Source organism: Lontra canadensis, unplaced genomic scaffold (genome assembly GCF_010015895.1).
Source record: "Lontra canadensis isolate GAN:19392208 unplaced genomic scaffold, GSC_riverotter_1.0 scaffold11, whole genome shotgun sequence".
Lineage (NCBI taxonomy): Eukaryota > Metazoa > Chordata > Mammalia > Carnivora > Mustelidae > Lontra > Lontra canadensis.
The window spans coordinates 8,521,842-8,524,158 of record NW_022631005.1 but is presented as its reverse complement, the minus strand read 5'-3'; the positions used below and the strand labels follow the sequence as shown (position 1 = coordinate 8,524,158).

At 37.2% G+C, this 2,317-nt stretch overlaps 1 pseudogene; it reads left to right on the top strand.

The window, feature by feature from the left end:
- Positions 1-806: 806 nt before the first annotated feature.
- Positions 807-1,432, top strand: LOC116866939 (annotated as a pseudogene).
- The last annotated feature ends 885 nt before the right edge of the window (positions 1,433-2,317 follow it).

The following is a 2,317-nucleotide window of genomic DNA, read 5'->3' as shown; positions in this document are numbered from 1 at the left end:
CAGTGTTACACAATGCATTATGCATAGTGAGTTGGTCAGCATTATCTTCACTCTGTTCTGCTTAGGAGACAAAGTTGAGATTACGTAAATTAAACCACTTTGTCATGTGTTGATTCCCTTACTCAGTTCTATCTGCCTAAGAATGTAGTCACTTCTGCAAAAGTAAAATCAAGGACAGATTTTGTTCTATAGCTATATAAGAATTCATAAAAATATGAAGGTAATATTCTATTTATTTAGAAAGCATAATATTTAAAGTGAAACTAATATAAGCAATATGGCAGAACTTACAGCATTTTAAAATAGAAATATCTTTAGAAGTGCTTTAATTTGGCCCTTTTATTTTGTAGTTGATGCTGTTAGCCAACAAGCTAGGTGATTTTCTCCAAAATTGCAAAGCATAGGATTAGGCTAGAACTCAGGCTCTCTGAGGGTCCAAATCTGTAGGTAAATTGTCATTCCCTCTTTGAGAAAAATGAAAATGCTTTAATAACTTTCAATCACAGAAAATATTTGTGATATAATCACATTTATATATTTTCTCAAAAAATTAGTATAAATATTCAGTGTCCTACAACTATAAAGAAAATAATTTTACAACTTGGGACAGTGGTTTGTATTTGAAACATTTTTTGCACCTAATTAGTGGCCCTCATGAACTTTCCATTGTTGTAAGAAACTTCAAAAACTCAAATTATGCTGGGTGGTAAGAGGAGGGTGGGAGTTAATTACAGAAAAAAAACACTCAAAGAAATAACCAGTGTTGGCTCAGAGGAGCAGGAGATGCTTCTGAAAGCAACATCACAATGGCTGCCCAAGGAGAACCCAAGTCCAGTTCAAATTTGTACTGGCTGGTGACGGTGGTACTGGAAAAACTACATTTGTGAAATGTTATTCTGACTGGTGAATTTGAGAAGTATGGTGCTCTTGGGTATTGAGGTCCATTCCAACAGAGGACCTACTAAGTTCAATGTAGGGGATATGGCTGGTCAGGAAAAAATTGGTAGGCTGAGAGATGGTACTACATCCAAGTCCATCATGCCATTATAAGGTTTGATGTAAGAGCAAGGGTTTCTTACAAGAATGTGTATAACTGACACAGAGATCTGATATGAGTATGTGAAAACATCCCCATTGTGCTGCGTGGCAACAAAGTAGACAGCAAGGACAGGAAAGTTAAGGCCAAATCTATTGTCTTCCACTAAAGAAAAACCTTCAGTACTAGGACATTTCTGCCAAAAGCGACTACAACTTTGAAAAGACCTTCCTCTCTCTTGCTTGAAAACTATTTGGAGACCCTAACTTGGAGTCTTGTCATGACAGCTATTGCCCTACCAAAGGCTGCCTGGACCCAGCTTTGGCAACACAGGATGAGCAGGATCTAGAGGTTGCTCAGACAAATGTTCTCCCAGATGAAGATGATGACCTATAAGAGAGTACAGCTGGAGCCCAGCATCAGAAGTCTAGATTTATAGGCAACTGTCCTGTGATGTCAGTGGTACACCACCTTGGTAACTTTATTGTATAGTGAAACAGAATATGTGCTTAATCTTTGGGATGCTGAAAGAGATGAATGGGCTTTGGAGTTAATGTGGCAGTTTCAAAAGCACCTCCGTTTTTTGGACCTGCATATTTAGCTGTTTTGAAGTACAGTAGTATCCTTCCTAAATTTCAAATACAAGACTACTATAGTCACATCACAGTATCCATTGGTGAAATCTTGTTTGTTACTGTCATTCCCATTTCTTTGCATTTAGAATCAGGATAAAGTTGTATTGTTTAAAAAAAATCAGCTTTGCAGGGAATTCTTCTCCATTTGTGTGCACCTTCATTTTTTAAATTATAGGCATATGCTTTAAAATGTTTTACTAGAAGCTACTTGTAACTACATAAAATGTAGATACTAATAGTAACTGATTAGGAAATCACTTGGTAACAAAATGACAGGAAAAAAAAAATAGCAACAAAATCAATTGACCAGAACTATGAATTTCTTGACTCATGTAACATGAAAGTCTTGGAGTACTTTCAGGCATGTCTGGATACAAAGAATAAAATAACAATCCAAGGACTCTCTGCTTTTGCCATCACATTTTCTGTATTGCTGTGTCTGGTTAAATTCCAACTCGCCTCCACACAATGGAAAGATGGCTGCCTACACTTCTCACCTTACATACCATCCGAATACCAACCCCAGTGGGGCAGGTAGAGGACGCTTTCTTTCCAATAGTTCCAACAAAAGTCCTAGAATATAGTCTCCAGGGCTCTGACTGAATCACCTTCTTGCCCCTAAATTAATCATAAGGATACCATGACT